Source organism: Stenella coeruleoalba (genome assembly GCF_951394435.1).
Source record: "Stenella coeruleoalba genome assembly, chromosome: 2".
NCBI lineage: Eukaryota > Metazoa > Chordata > Mammalia > Artiodactyla > Delphinidae > Stenella > Stenella coeruleoalba.
This window is the reverse complement of record NC_137147.1, coordinates 1,633,873-1,649,431: the sequence shown is the minus strand read 5'-3', so window position 1 is coordinate 1,649,431 and position 15,559 is coordinate 1,633,873.

Below are 15,559 nucleotides of genomic sequence, written 5' to 3'. Positions count from 1 at the left end.
CCAGTCTCCTGCTGGCAGCATCACAGGGCCAGGGGCACCTTCTGTCTTCTGGTAAGACCTGTGTCCCCTCAGAGACCCTAGTGTCCCTAGAAGCCCTTGCCCTACTCCAGGGGTCATGTCCCCCCTTCAAGGACCTGTCCTGACCTCTGACCAAATGCCTAGTCTGGGGACAGAGGAGGGACCTGGGCTTTCCTTGGCCTTCAGGAAAGGCCTGTGAGGTGTCTGATGTAGGGCATAGGCCTCCTCTGCAGGCCTGGCTCTGCCTGTTCTCCAGGGCTTCGGCTGGCAGGCTAGACTATGGCCCTGGGTGAGTCACTGGAGCCTGCACTTGGGTCCGTGTGAGGTGGAAGGGAAAGCCCAGGATGGATGAAGGGCGGAGGGCCACCAGGGTAGGGGTCAGGAGGCCTGGATCCCTGTCCACACTTGCAGTTGCACGCACAGAGCTGCTCTCAAGTATGGGGCCCTCCAGCCCCTTGACTGTCTGCCAGGCCCTGCACACGAGCCCCCAGGGCTCCACTGGGCCTCTATCCCATGCCGGGGGCCTCAGCCTGGAGCCCCACCTGGCCGCAAGCCAGCAGTGAACTCCTGCGCATCCTTCAAAGCCCCTCAAGTGTCTCTCAGAGCTTCCCACCCCCACACACCGAGGCAAGAGCGTCTTGCTCAACCACGTCTTCTGCTCCCACACATCCCATGCTGGTGATCAGCCCTGTAGGGCTGCCCCTAGCCTGGGAGCCCCTTCAGGCAGACAGCAGAAGCCAAGCGGCCTCACAAACCGCACATGGGGAGCTTGACGCCCGGAGGGTCAGGGCCAGGGTCCGTGGTGAGTGACCGATCAGCAGGTCACTTGGTCACCTCCTCGAGGCAGGAGCCTAGGGCTGGTCACAGGACGAGGATTCACCCGGAAAGTCCCCGTCCAGCCCCAGACTCCCACCTCTGGCCTTCAGTTTTTCCTCGGAAATTCCTGCGCCTGCCCAGCCCTGGTCTGAGTGGCTGAGACGTGACACATCAACTCCCTCCGCTGCAGCCCCCGCTCCCAGGTCTGAGCCCGGGAAGCAGATGGCCACTCAGACTCACTCACCTGCCCTGAGGGCCCTGGGCCAGGATCCCACCTTCGGGCCAGGATCAGGGCCTGCCTCTGGGCTGTCTCCAGCTGCCTCCCCCCGGAAGCCCCCCGGGCTTTGCCCCCGCAGCCCCAATGTGAGCTGCTCCTGTCTTCCCTGTGCTTCACCGTCACCTGCCTTGGAGGGGCTCGTGCCCTGCACCCAACCTGGGGCAGTGTGGGCTGGGGGCTCGGGGCGGTTGTTGGATGGGTGTTGGTTGGTTCAAGGGATGCCAGGCCCCTGGAGGCTGTACCCTGTCTAGCAGAGGGCGACAAGGAAGGTCATCTGCATGAGGACAAGTCAGGGGATGGGCTTCCCCACACCTGCCCCCCTCAACCCTTAGGTCTGCAGGAAGGCCCCCCTTCCCGTCCCCTTCCCTCTGCCTCCATGGCCTCTGTTCTCCCAGGGCTGCCGGCTCTCCGGCCTCTAGTCTGCGTGCTGGAGGTAGGGTGGGCTGCGTGGGACCCTGGCCCAGGGAGATGATGCAGCTCCTACCCCATCCCAGCCCACTGCACAGGGAGAGAAACAGGCCCAGCAGAGATGAGGCAGATCCAGGCCTCCTCCACCCACCCACCCAGGACCTCCCATATCTGGCACTCTCCCACCCATGTGGTTGTCTAGGGAGGTCAAAGGAGACTTGCTGCTGCAGTCATGGAAGGCTCCTTGGAAGAGGCGACGGTCTGCAGGGTGTGGAGGGGCTGGTGGAAATTGGAGGTGGGTGAGCTGGAGGCCTCCCCAGGGGGCAGCAGGAGGCCCCAGGCAGGACAGCTTCCTGCAGGCCCAGGAGGATGAAAGGGAAAGCGCAGGAGAGGCTGCTTTGGAGCCCCAGGCTGGTAGTGCCTGCCGTGTGCAAGGCTGCTCTGAGTACAGGCCAGTCACGGGACCCAATGCTCTGCTCTGCCCGGGGGCTCTCGGGCTCGCGTGCCAGCCTGGGGGTGTTCCTGCCTCCTAGTGGGGCTCAGGTGAGAGTGTCCCTGGGTTGGCCCTGCTGGAGGAGGGAGCGTGCAGATGGGGGCCCAATCCTTAGGTCGGTCCTCTTCACCAACCTCGGGCGCTCTCATGCAGCAAATGGGGGTCGAGCATCTGCCAGCGGCCCGCTGGTGCCGGGGACCCAGACCTTCAGGGCAGCCTGGCCTGCCCTCGAGGGCTCCCGGGAGGCAAAGACTGCAGGTGGGATGTGCACGGCTGGAGCAAAGCACGGAAGGGGGTGGGGTGAGACAGGAAGGCCTCGCCAGGACGTGGCCTCGGCGGTCACGGGGAAACACGGAGTCTGGACTGGGCCCGGCAGTCAGCCTGTCCTCAACAGGGATAACCAGACCCTGCTCTGCCCTCGGGAGGATGCACTTAAGGGCTCAGGCGCCGGGTCTGCCGGGGTCACATCCTCCCTCTGGCGCCACGTTGACGAGTCCCTCCCTCCTTCGTGCAGAGATGAACACAGTGCCTGCCTAGTGGGGGGATGGGGGTGGGGGAAGCTGCTGCCGTGAGATTAAGTGTCGTGTCAACGTTTGGACTGTCCGTGTCCACAGAATGTCTCAATGATTATTAGCGCTAGTGGGAAACACCGCCCTTTCCAGGAAGACCCCTGGCCTTCTTTCAGATTCCAAGGCCGGAATTTGGGGGCCACTTATGAATCTGAGGAATGTCCTCTGCACTTTGTGACACTTGAATAGCTTTTTGAACCTTCAGGGGCACTTGAATAGTTCATCAGAAGACTTGACATTGAGACTTTTCGGGAAAATCCAGGTCATCCAGTCACTGTGCTTATAGTTAGTTGTATAATAAAACTAAAAATTGAGAACATTGGGCTGTGCACAGGCAGATGGCACTCAACTGACCTCCACAATTTCTGCGGTAGGTGTACTAGTTAGCTGTCACCACAGACGTGCTGCATAACAAATCACCCCCCGCCCCCAATACGCAGAGTCTTAAAGCAGCAGCCAGTTCCTCTGCTGGGTCTGTAGCTTGACTGCTCTTGGCTGACCTCTGCCAGGCTCGTCCATGTGTGGGGGCTGAGCTGATGTAAACTCTGCTCTGCTCCACCCTTTCCTCCTGGGACTGTGACTCTTATCACGTCCTGTGGCTCAGGCGCAGTAGGGGCGAGCCTGGTCATGCAGGCGCTTTTCAAGCCTTTGGTCACATGGCCTAACCTCAGATCCTGGTGGAGAGAGAGACCCTGTGATTTTAGGGGAGGAGCTGCAGGGCTGCTGGCACAGGGCATGGGGGCTGGGGCTTGCAGGTCCTCAGCCAGCGGGGTTGAGACAGCCAGGCTCGCCAGCCTTTCTTGCCCTCCTCTGTGGGGGTGTGTGTGTGTGTGTCTGGGCCCGGCCGCAGGATGAGGACATTTCCTTGTGTGTGTGTGTGTGTGTGTCTGTCCGGGCCCGGCCACAGGATGAGGGCATTTCCGTGTGTGTGTGTCTGTCTGTCTGTCTGGGCCCAGCCGCAGGATGAGGGCATTTCTGTGTGTGTGTGTGTGCGCGCGCGTGCGTGCGTGCGCGTGTGTGTGTGTGTGTGTGTGTGTGTGTGTGTGTGTGTGTGTCTGGGCCCGGCCGCAGGATGAGGGCATTTCAAAGTCAGCCTGCCTCCGAAGCAGCAGCGTTGGCGGGAGGGAATAACTCCACTCCCACCAGGCTGAGAATAGCTCAGAATTGGGTCACGCTCCCCAAGAGCTCCGGTCACAGCCTCCAGCCTTTGAGGATAATCAGCTTTCTCCCCGACATCTGTCCCTTCAAAGAGGAGGGCAGGCCGGGTGCGGGCACATTCTTAGAAGGAGCGGAGGGGATCGGGACGGGGCGGGGAGTCTGTTAGTGGCTGGCCCCTTCCTTCCCTCCCCCGCTTCCCTTGCTGACCCCGCTCCATTCATGTCCCCTGCCTGGCAGGCCACTTCCACCCTTCCTGCCCACCCTGCCACTTCCCTCACTCCCCGGGGCCCATCAGCCCCTGCCCAGGGCCAGGTGATGTGAGAAAGCTCTGAGGGTGCCCCCACCCTCCTGCCCTGACTCCTTCCTGGGCTCTCTTTCCTTCTGTCCTGGGTAAAGGTGATGGTGGGGAGTGCGCAGCCCCCCTCTCCAAGGATGCAGGAGGCTCAGGTCTCTCCAGCCTTCAGGCTCTGACATCCTGCTCCCCACTTGGGCCCAACGTGGAGTGCAGCCCCTTGGCCTGCCAGAGGAACTGGAATCCCTCAAACTGCTCTTTTCTTTCGCGCCTTGATGAACCTAAGCAGCGCGGTAACAACTATGGAAGCTTCCAGCACCAGCTTCCTGGCTCTTTCCGAGGCTGCGCTGTTGTCAACATGAGCTTAGTTTTCCCTCCCTTTGGTTGGATTGTTTGTGCCGACGCCCCAGGCCCTTCTGGGATCACTGTGTCTTCCCAGTGGCTCCATCGCAGAGGCCCCTGGGCTCCCAGATTGACAGCAGCAGGGGGACAACAAGGCAACGCAGTGCGGACGCTTCTTTTGGTTCAGCTGGGCCATTTGAAGGCCGAGTGGATGTTTCATGGGTTTAGGGATGACAGCGTTTTTAGGTGTGCTAATGATACTATGAAATGATACGGTGGCTGCCATCGGCCTCAAAATAACCTGGGTGGGGTGAGGGGGCGGGAGATCCGAAACCCTGGTCCCCTGGGACCAGGAAGCCGTTGGGATTCTCTCTATTTTCACCTTTCTTTGCCGTTTTCCATGATAGAGTTTTGTTCTGTTTTGTTTTGTTTTAAAGGAGAAATGCTCCAGGCCACTTAACCATTTCTTTGCTCTTGACTCCCCAGCCCTGGAGGAGGTCAACCAGATCAGTGCCCAGGGTCACTAGCCCCAGCCTCCCCTCCCAGGGCCACCAGGCTCCTCCTACATCGAGGGCGGTGGTGTGTCCCTCGGGTTCTCCAGCACTGGGGGCAGGGGCAGCAGCTCACGCGCTGTGGGGCAGGAGAGAGACACAGAGGGTTGGTCCCCGGCAGGGGCAACGGTGAGCCGTCCACTCTCTGCTCCCCTCAGCGTGGATCCAGTGGCCGCAGACCCAGGAGCCAGCTTGCTGTGGTGGAGCCTGGGCCTTGGGAGCAGCTCCCAGCCTTGCAGGGTGGGAGGGGGAGGGCTGCAGGACGTCCTCACCTCCTGCCTCGGAGGGGGTGCTGCCCGCTCCAGGAGACGGCCGCTCTTCTGGCCTCTCCAGCTCCAGACAGCCACCCTGTGTTGGCTTCCAGACCCTCCCTGTAGCCCTGTACCCCCTTTGTCCACCCTGCTGCCACCAATAGGCCTGACCTCATGCCATGCCCCCAGAAGGTAGCTAAGGGATTCATTCGATTGCAGTGGAATTCCCATACGAGGATGGACCCGTTTAACAGTCCAGCTCCAGGAGTGCTGGACCCACGTATGCACCCCTGGACCCCCGCTGTCCCTCCCTAGTCTGTCTCCGCACCTATCCCAGACGGACACTCGGCTGCCTTCTGTCACTGTCATTACATTTGCCGAGAAAATGAATCTAAGCGGGCGAGTGAACCAGGGGATGGGACGAGGTCTGAACACAGCCTCTTTCCGTGGTGTCAGGGAGCACCGACAGGGCCAGCAGCGGACACACGGCTCCGCAGGACCCAGGCTGCTGGGCACGCCGATGGGAAGGCTCTGAGCCGCTGGACACACTCGGGTGAGCAAGGCCCGGGCCTGCGGAGGCGAGGGCCCTGCCGAGGAATGCGGGTGGCCGCCTGTGGGGCGGGGGCTGCGGGGGCGACAGACAGAGGCTTGTTGCTAAGCTACGGCCACAATGGACATTCCGGGCACCAGGCAACTGGGACAGAGACGGGAGGAGGACGGGGGGCCCAGGCCACCCCCACCCCCAGCTCTGCTGTCCCCCAGGACGTGAGGCATACGCTGCCCGGCCCCGCGGGGCCTCCGACATCCAGGCCCACTAGCCGGGCACCCAGTGGGGAGGGTGGCCAGCGCGGGCTTCTGCAGCTCAGGCTGACCCAGCCCTCCGTGCCAGCCACCTCCTCTGGGCCTCTGTCTCCTCTGCCCCGTGCTTCCTGGCCGGTCCCCCCAAGGCTCAAGTGCAGGCTCTCACGGGGTCCCGGGCAGAGCTCAGAGGGTTTGGGGGGCCTCCGCCCCCCCAGCCCTTAGCCTCGGCACCTCCGCTTTTGGCCACACCCGGCCGGGGCTGGCTCTGCTGGTGGCCACGCCCGGCAGGGCCCCAGGCCCCCGGCGGCTGGCCCCGGTGTCCAGCGCGGCCTCTGTTTGTCTGGGACAAGACAAGGGGTAGGTCGGCTCCCTTTGGGCTCCACTTCCTTCCTCCGTGGAGAGACTGCTAAGGATCTCAGGGCCCAGGGCCGCCAGCTGGTGCCCAGTGGCGGGGGCTCGGCGGCCCTTCCCACCCCTCTGATGGGTGGGACCAAGCTCCTGGTCCGTCCATCGGGCCTTGGCCCTCGCAGTTCCCGCTTCCAGCGGCCCAGGGCCCCCTCCACCAGGGCGGCTGAGCCGCCAGGTCCCCTGCAGCCCCGAGAGGCAGACATCCCAGGAGCCCACCCAGGCCTGTCTCCCACTGCACAGTGCCGGGGCCCCAGATGGACTGCACAGTCCTAGCGGGCCCGACCGTGTCCAAGCTCTGCGGCCACAGTTACGGCATCGGAGTCCACCAGGCACCGTCTCTGCACTTGCCCAGCTTTTGTCTCTGTTCTCTGCTACCCTGTCTTTGCTGACCCCCACCGGGCCGGCCCCCCGGCCCCTGCCCGAGGAGGTGCCCAGTGCAATCTGACTCATCCTCACTGTGGACGCTTGGCAGAAGGGTGAGAGTTTCTCCCAGCCCCACCGGCTGGGGGCTGGGTGGTTTGGGGCAAAAGACTTGCCCTCTCTGAGCCTCAGCCCCCCCACCCCCTGTGGAACACGGTACGCCCAGGAGCTCCCTGGCTGGGCTTAGGCGGTTTCCCGCATGGGGACGTGCCCAGGCCTGCAAGCCCCTCACCCCACCACACACACATGCACAGAGATGAATGCACAGGTGCACGTGCCAGGCGTCGTGGGATCCAGGGAGATAGTAGTTTCAGAGCCCCCCCCCCCCCCCCCCCGTGCCCAAGCCCACCCCAGGGTGCTTCCTTATGCCGGCCTCATGGTTCCCCTCCCCCTCCTGCAGCCCTCATCCTTGAAGCTTGCCTGCCTGTCCTGTGACCCAGACAGACAGCTGGACACAGACCCTCCCACACCAGGCCAAGACCCGCGCCCCACCCCCCCAAGAGCTGCCTGGGCCCAGCAAGGCGTCTGGGGTGGAGTCTGCACCTCAACAGGTGCTGCCACTTATCAGGAGCAAAGCCAGGGGAGGAGGCCGCTCCCCTCCCCTCCCCCACTCCGTCCACTTCCCAGGGAGGCAGCCTGGGCCTCTCCAAGGCCGAGCAGGGGCCCCTCGGGGTCTCTTCTAGGCCAAAGCTGAGGACAAAGAGGCAGCTGCCAGCAGGGCGGGTTGGGGGGCCTCGGCCTTTGTGAGCACAGGGCCCCTCCTGGTGACCTCATCACAGCCCAGAGAAGGGCCCTTTCTTCCCAAGGCGGCCGTTGGGAATCTGCCTGGGGACAAAGCGGCTGCCCGGCAGGGGACCAGTGAGGGGCTGGCCCCCCCATGGCATAAATTAGGGGGGCTGAAGTGGGGGAGGGGAGGGCAGGGCGGCTGCAGCTGGTGCCCGGAGGAAGGCACGCACAGACGGCCACCGAACCCCCCCGCACACACCGGTGCACGAGCTGCCCCCCTCCGAGGCTCATTCATTCATCTCTACTTCATTCATTCCACACATGGCCACTGGGCACTGGCCCTGGGGACGCAGAAGAGCATCCGGAGGAGGAAGGAGTGAATGGACAGGTGATGGCTGGGGCTCCCAGTCTGGAGGGGGGATTGGGACAGCCAGTCACCGTGGTCCCCAGGCTCCAGGGCTGAGCAGGGAGCTAGTCCATCCAAGCAGGTGCTCGGGACACCCACAGCTGCATGTCTGTCCCTGTGGGGAAACCAAGGCCCAGCAGTTGGCCGGGCCTGAGGTCACAGAGCAGCCTCTCAGCCTGGCCAGCTCCCCAGGTGAGGTCAGGAAGACATCTGGTTTTCAATGAGATCAGTGGTGTCGGGTGACATCCGCCCCCTGTGGGGCCCAGGGCTCCACAAGCATCCTCACTGCTTTGCTGGCCCGCGGCCCTCCCTCTTCAGGGCACCTCCCCTGCACCAGAGATGACCCCTGGGTGAGGCCTTGCTGGGTCAGATGGCTCAGGGTGGCCGGTGGTGGCAGGGCATGTCGACATCACAGATAGTGCCCGGCCAGCACAGGTCACCCAGAGCGCCCCTTGGGCTGTCCCATGGATGCCCTAGATCTCCTCTGTGGCCTGCTGAGCCCCACTGGGCATCGGAGACACCTGCCCCCATCCCCGAGGCTCTGAGTGCACCAGGGCCCCAGGCCGGGCGGGCTTCCTGCAGGCGGAGGCAACAGGGCAGATGGCCCTGAGTGTCAGGCCGGGTCCAGGAGGCATGCGCAGGAGACCTGGTACTGTCAGCAGGGCTATGTCAGGCCCAGGGGGTCTCCTTCAAAGAGTGACAGCCCTCCCCACCTCCCCCACCAGCCATGAGTAGGATCTGGCCCTGCGTCCTGTCCACACTGAGCACAGAGGCTGAGAGGGTGTCTGAGCGTGTGGAGGGCACCAGCTCCGGGTTCCGTCCCCAGGGCTCCTGGGCCCCCCTCTCACCCAGATGCTGTTCTGACTTGGGGGACTTGGCCTGAGTTGTTTGGTTGGGGTCCGAGAACTTCGCGGCTTGCAGTCACTCCAGCAGCACAGAGAGCTCTGAGATTCCTGGTCCGGAAACTCCCAAAGCCTTTTTGCAACCACTGGGGCCAGAGCCCAGCAGGAGACAGGGAGGAAACTTACGCAACTGAGCACAGACTGGGTGCTGGACATTTCTGTCCTCCCATCACCCCCATTTGTGGATGAGGAAACTGAGTCTCTGTGGCTGGGGAGGAGGCCTGAGGCTTCCAGGACACTGAGCCCCCAAAGGCTGGGGCGCAGCCTGCAGGAGCCCCTCACCGCCTCCCTGGAACAGAGAGCTAGCAGGGCGGGGGCGGGGTGTAAGTAGGCCAGCGCTCTGTGCAGCGTTGCTATGGCGCCGCCGTTGCTGCTGTGCAGGCTTCCTTCTGGGCCCTGTTCCCAGGACACCTCGAGCTAGCTGCCAGGCGTCCCTCCCCAGCCCGGCCAGGCCCCATCGCCACTCAGGGGCTGCTCCCAGTCTCCGAGCCCTCCTCTACCCCCGGGCCCCTTGCCCACCCGCAGGCTGCCGGGGAACGGAGGGAGCCGTGGCAGAGCGTCTGTTCCACCTCGTCACACACACAGCCTGTGCACACACTCACAGCACACACGCGCAGCCACACGAGGCACTCGGTGAAGGTGAAGCTGCAGGAGCTCCGCCTCACGGTGGGAGGTGGGCTGCAGTGCAGAGCTTCGGCTCCAAGACGCCCCCGGACTCCGAGGGGCTGCGAAGCCCGGAGCTGGGCCTCAGCGGCCTTGGCGAGGGGCCTCCTCTAGCCTGGCTGCCCTGCTCAAGGAGCGGGGAGGGGAGGGGCTCTTTGGGCCTAATGGGGCAGACTGAGCCGAGCAGCAGCGCGTTGGCTCGGGCTGCCTCTGGGCCCCGCTGGGCTTCCTCCACACACCACGGCGGCTGCCGTGCCCACCCCGGGCCCCGTGTGTGCCTCGCTGGACTCAGCCCCGCGATGAAATGGCTTTCACCGCCCGCTGCACAGGCAGGGGCCCAGGAAGGCCCTGGTGGGCAGCCGCCATGGCCGGAGCCCCGCCCGACTCCCTCCCGACGTCAGCTGACGTCAAGGCGTCGGTGAGGAGGCTGACCCTAGGGTCCCGGAAGCCCAGCCGGCAAGGACCCCAGTGAGGGCGGGGAGGGGGCAAGGGAGCCGAGTTCCCTGGGGAGGGCCAGGTGGGAGGGGCCGGGGGGACTCCCAGGCCGCCCTTCAGAGTCGCAGCTGGGCCCTGTGAGCTCCCCCCTCCCAGTCTGACGCCAGGGGTCCTCACGCCCGCCCGCTGTCTGTGCAGGCGCTGGCTCCTCGCCAACAGGAGGGCCTGCGTCCTTCCGACCTGCGCCCCGCGGTGGCGGTGGCCCCGTGGGCACCCGCATCCTTGGGATGAGCGCTTTGTCTGTTAGAATCCCAAGGGCCCGGGGAAAGGCCCTGAGCTGTTAGCAGCGGGGGCCTTTCAGCACAAAGGCCTTCGGGCCCAGGAGGCCGAGGCTCTCCGGTGGGGATCCTACCTCTGCGCCCCTTGCAGCCTCCCCAGCCCAGCGGCCAGCAGCGCGTGAAGCTGTGTGAGGCGCTCAGGAAGTGCTCGAAAGTTAGAGCTGCCTCAGGGCAGAGGAGAGGGGCTCTTGAGAGGCCCCCAAAAGCTTCCTTAGGCAGGGGCGTGGTGGAGGGGCAGCAGGGGGAGAGGGGGCTTCGTGGAGGGGCGAGTGGGTGGGCCGGAGCTGGGAGCATGCTGGGGGTCCTGAGGGAGAAAGGGCAGGAGGCGTCTGACATCAGGGGCGGGGGGCGGGGGAAAGGATCTTGCTCCTGGCGCTGAGGTGACAGTGGCACAGAGGCTTGCCTTGGGCACAGGCCAGGCTGGAGGCCGGGAGGGACCCCTGCACCCTGGGCCACCCACCAGGCCCCATGGCTGGAGCTGCTGCGGTCGCCCTCACACCTGCCCCGCCTTGCTGCTGCAGGTGGCATGGGGCCAGAGGCCTGCTTCACATGGGGGCAGAGGCCTTTGCCTGGCGCACGTCACCTGAGCTGCCCTGGTTGCTGCCAACACAGGCCCTGGGAGGCCTGCAGGGGGGAACGGAGGCCTGGAGAAGGACAGGGCTCCTTGAGCCCCGGGAGCACCGGGGGAGGCCCAGGCAGGGTGAGGACCAGCCCTCCTTTCCCACTGCCCACAGCAGTGTTTCCTGACCCCGAGGGCCCAGACTCCCCGCCCGGGCCCGCCCACCTGCTACTGATTTCCAGTTCCTCCCTTCTCTTCGGTTTCCACTGACTTCCTCGGCCCTCCTGCCCTAGACCTCAAAACACAGGAGCTCCCGTGGGGCCCGGGAACAGAGGATGCGGCTGGGATCAGCCAGTTTGGCGGAGGGGGGGGGGCGGTATCTGTCCCAGGCCAGAGCGCCTTGGGGCCCGGAGGGTCAGCACACGGGGCAGGGGGCAGGATGTGGCATTTGGCTTGGACGTGAAGGTTGAGCTCAACTGCCCAGGAGGGAGGGACCAGCCTGCGTAGAGATGGGGGCGGACTGCAGGGCTGCCTTGCCTGCCAGGCCACCCAGCTCCACCCTGATGGCGCGATGCCACATGAGCTGTGGGCAGGTGGGCCGACCCGGCCTGAGACGGTCCTGCTGGACCCCCAACTCGGAGGGGTGAGTCAGAAGCGAGATCCACAGGCCTCCACAAGGACCCATCAGAGCGCGTGGTCGCGGCGTGACGGGTCATGGAACCCAGCACGAGCACCACGCACAGCTCGGGGACAGAAGCCGCAGCCAAGCGGCGCCGCGGCCACCTGTCCAGCATCCCGAGGGCAGCTGCGCGGCCGGCGCCCCTGCCCGCTGCCTGCTGCTCCCTCCACCCGGGCGGGTCCTGGGCTCCGTGAAACTGGGCCGCGGGCGCCGCCTGGCGGCCGCACAGCAAAACAAGACCGGAGGGCGGGCCGCGGAGGGGAAGACCGCCCTCCAAGGTCAGGCGCCCAACGTGGGAGCAGGTGCGCCGCGGTGCGGGCCGGGCCGTGCGGAGGGCCGGGCCGTGCGGCGGGTCTATCTAGGTCATCCTTTCCCACCCAGCCGGGCAGGCCCCGCGCACAGTGGGTCTCACACCGGCCCCTAGGGATCTCATCTGGAGGGACCCCCCCCCCCCCCCCGCAAGGGGCGCTCTCTCAAGCTGGCCCAAGCACAGGCCTAGCACCTGGACGGCCATCCATGGCAAAAGTCACGGGGCCTGGCTTGGTGGAGCTGCTGTGGGCTGGGCCTGGCAGGGTCTCCCCAGAAGCACCCAGTCCCAGAAGGCTACCTGAACCTGGCTCTCTTGTTTTTGGGGAGCCTCTGGTCTAGGATGCAATCCTGCCTTGCCAGGCACACATGGCTCCCCCCATAGCCAGCAAGGCCCTGTGGGATCCAGCCCTGCAGACTCTCACCTGACTTCACACCTGGCTACAACCACAGGAGCTGCTGCACCTCAGGGCCTTTGCACAGCTGTTGGTCTGCCCTCACACTCTTCCCCTGGCCCTCGCGTGGCCCCTACCTCCTGGGCCACCCCGATAACCCTGTTGGTCCAAGTTGGCCCTGGGACACCTGCCTTTCTTTTGAGTGGCTGGGTCGGGGATGAGTGCCAAAAGATGCCTTTTTCTGAAAAGATGGAACCTGGGCCTCCCAGAGAAAATAAGGCATATGGGACCCTGAGAGTGGCCTGGGCCTGCCTAAGCTGGCCTGTGGGGGAGGGCAGCATGATGAGGCTGTGGACGGTGCCGACGAGACCTCAGGCTCAGGAGCCAGGCCCATGGGACATGGCTGGCTTCTGTGCCTGCCTGTTAAATTATCTGCATCCTTCTTTCTTTCTTTCTTTCTTTCTTTCTTTTTTTTTTTGCCGCACCGTGCAGCTTGTGGGATCTTAGTTCCCCGACCAGGGATTGAACTCAGGCACTCGGCAGTGAGCGCGTGGAGTCCTAACCACTGGACCGCCAGGGAGGTCCCTCTTTGCACCTTTAATAACCAGCTCATTTTGTTATTCAGCTAGATCCAGGGGGTTCTTGCACTGCTTGTGTGACCCTGTCCCCTTGAGTAGACCCTCCTGCTGTTAGGCCAGACCCCTGGGAGCCCCCATCCCCTGGTGCCACCCTCACCGTCCTTGTAAACCCTCCCCCTGGGTCCCTCCCTCCCTCCGGGCCCTGCTGCCCTGGCCCCATTGCTCCCAGTTCAGTCCCTACGTCTGCCACCGGGGTGAGCCTTCAACAAAACTCCTCGTCTCCAAAGACCCAAATCCTCCCCTGGCTCACCAGGGCCCCCGGCACCCGTGCTCTGACCCCTGCTCCCTGCCGAGGTGCTCCCAGGCCCTCGGGTACGCCTGGCACCAGACTCTGGGCCTCTACGTCCGATGCCCACTCACCTGGGAGGCCCTCCCACCCCGGGGGTCTCCGTGTAAAGGGTGTGCCCCTAGAGCGTCCTCAGAGTCCCCTGCACAGGAGCTCAGGGCACATGCGCACCCGCTCCCCTGGACTCGTCCGCCAGCCTGGCCGGCAAGACGAGGTGACCAAGGGAGGAGGCCGCAGTGCGTGCCCCTGAGGGCCCCTTATGTGGGGGCTGACGTGTCCCTTGGGCTTCTCACCCAGCCGGGTGCTCAGCCGAGTGCAGTCAGTCAGACGTGAGGGTGGCGACGTGCCAGCCTGGCTGGCTTTCCTGCCACACGGGTCTTGGGCACAGCCGCTGCCGATCCCACCCAGCGGGCGAGGTGGGCGTGAGGTGACCTCCTGATGGGGATAGCAGGATTTCGGCTGCAGGTGCTGTAGACCAAGCTTCTTTGGATCCAGATGAGCAAAAGGGCCGCTGATTTTATTTAATTAACTATTTGGCCGCGCCACACGGATCTTAGTTCCCCGACCGGGGACTGAACCCGTGTCGTCAGCAGTGAAGGTGCCAAGTCCTAGCCACTTGGCCGCCAGGGAATCTCCCTGATTCTAAACACTTTATGAAGCCACGTGAAGGGCTGAGGTTTTCCATTTACTTATGCAGCAAGTTTTTTGGGGAATATGTATTATGTGCCAGGACGCTGTTTCTAAAGAGAAGTTCAGCCAAAGGGTATCCGAGCGCCTCCTGCTGCCTGGGACGGAGGCTTCAAGGATGAGGAGAAGGTTCTGCCTAGGAAGGCACCGCAGCCTGGCGTGGGAGTGACCAGCCCGTGGGCCCCGAGGGATGCGGCAGGGGAGGGGGCCAGTACCAGGCCACGCCCGCCGTCTCAGGGGTGGGGCGGAGGTGGGCCAATGGTGGCTCGCCCCTCCACCCAACTCCACATCCTGCGTCTGCCGGAGGATGCGGCGGGACAATCACGTGGGTGTGAGGGCCAGGTGGAGGCTGCAGGGAAATGGTTCAGGAGTTCAAAGGGTTAGTATACAGACGACGTCAGCCACTTGCCGTGACCGGTTTGGTGTTTCTCCGGTGTTTCTCCAGCTGCGAGTCACGGGTGCCTGGAGCCCCGAAGGTCTGTGACTCCTAAGCGGGGGAAATGCCAACTACACTCTAACTGGCCGAGTTCTCCGACCCTGAGTGCTCCGGACGCCTTCCCACCGTCCAGCCTGCACCCATGCTGATGAAATCAGAGCCCCTGGGGTGGGACCCTCCAGGTAAACCCTGTGCTTGCATGTACCCTACTGGGCTGTCCTGTCCTCCCGGTTCGCCATGCGGCCTCGGGCAGTGCCTTGGGCAAGTGATTGCTGTAGAGCCCAAATCTGTGAAATACACCTACCAAAACCTGCCGTGGAATGGTTCGCAGAGTTTAACACGCACATGAGGCGTTTCGCCCAGGGCCTGGCACGCAGGAACGTTCACTCAACGATGGCTTGAAAAATGTTTAAATGATAGCGGAAGCAACGTAGGACACCCCCCGCCCCGCATCAGACACACTCTGACAGCCGGGCACCCGCTGACCTGCATCCGGGCCCTGAGGCGGGCCTCGCTCGCCCTCCAGTTAGCGCTTCTGCGCGCTGGAAGTAAGAACCAAGTTTGCCAGCGCTGTGCTGCTCAGCCCCTGTGCGACATCGCTGCCCTGCGCTGGGGTTTCTCCTGTCTTGTTCCTGACCGGCCTCGGGGGGTCCCTGAGCCCCGTCCCTCAGCCTCCCTGGCCTATGGCACTCACGGTCTCTCTCCAGCGCTCAGGGAGGACCTGCCCTGCTCTCCTGACATCCTGGAGTTTATGCCCGAGACGGATGCGGGACAAGCGTGTCCTTCACCACCTCCACGCTGGCTGAGACACACTAGGATGGCCATTTCCCAACCTGAGCACTGAGCACACAGCAAGAGCTTGAGAACAGTTTTTTTAAAAAATTTATTTATTGATTCTTGGCCACATTAGGTCTTTGTTGCTGTTCGCAGGCTTTCTCTAGTTAGTGAGCGGGGGCTACTCTTCCTTGTGGCGCGTGGGCTTCTCATTGCAGTGGCTTCTCTTGTTGCAGAGCACGGGCTCCAGGTGCGTGGGCTTCAGTAGCTGTGGCGCACGGGCTTAGTGGCTCCGCGGCATGTGGGATCTTCGCGGACCAGGGCTCAAACCCGTGTCCCCTGCATTGGCAGGCGGATTCTTAACCGCTGCGCCACCAGGGAAGTCCTTGAGAACAGTTTCTAACGTGTGTAAATAACCCAAGCCTAACGGGGCAGAGCGCACCTTGGTGGGTGGCAGAGAATTAAAAATGTCAAATTTCCTGTCTTTTTAACCTGTATGATTTGTTTCTCCTGGCGGCTGGCCTA